This window comes from Malurus melanocephalus, unplaced genomic scaffold, assembly GCF_030028575.1.
Source record: "Malurus melanocephalus ecotype Western Australia unplaced genomic scaffold, MMel_1.1 scaffold_1640, whole genome shotgun sequence".
Taxonomy (NCBI): Eukaryota; Metazoa; Chordata; class Aves; order Passeriformes; family Maluridae; genus Malurus; species Malurus melanocephalus.
Window position 1 is genome coordinate 23,463 of NW_026624872.1, and position 354 is coordinate 23,816.

Below are 354 nucleotides of genomic sequence, written 5' to 3' on the forward strand. Positions count from 1 at the left end.
AAAAAGGAAAGAAAGAGGGAAAAAAAAAGGAAAAATCACAGGAAAAAAGAGCACAAAGAGGAAGAGGAGAGAGGAGGAGACTCAGGATTCCCCCAGCGCTGTCCCCGCGTCCCCATTTTAGCACAAAGTGAAGTTTGCACTAAAAACCAATCGAGAAAAAGCAAAAAAAAAAGCTCCAAAACCCCTCAAAATCCCCCAAATTTATCCCGGTCCCATCACCTGCCTTAATCCCCCACCCCAAATTTCTCCCCCCGTAGCTCAGCATGGAGATTTTTGTCGTTTTTGTGATGATTTTTTAATTTAATTTGATTTTTTTTGGATTTTTTTGGGGAAATCCAGGTTGGGATGAAAGCG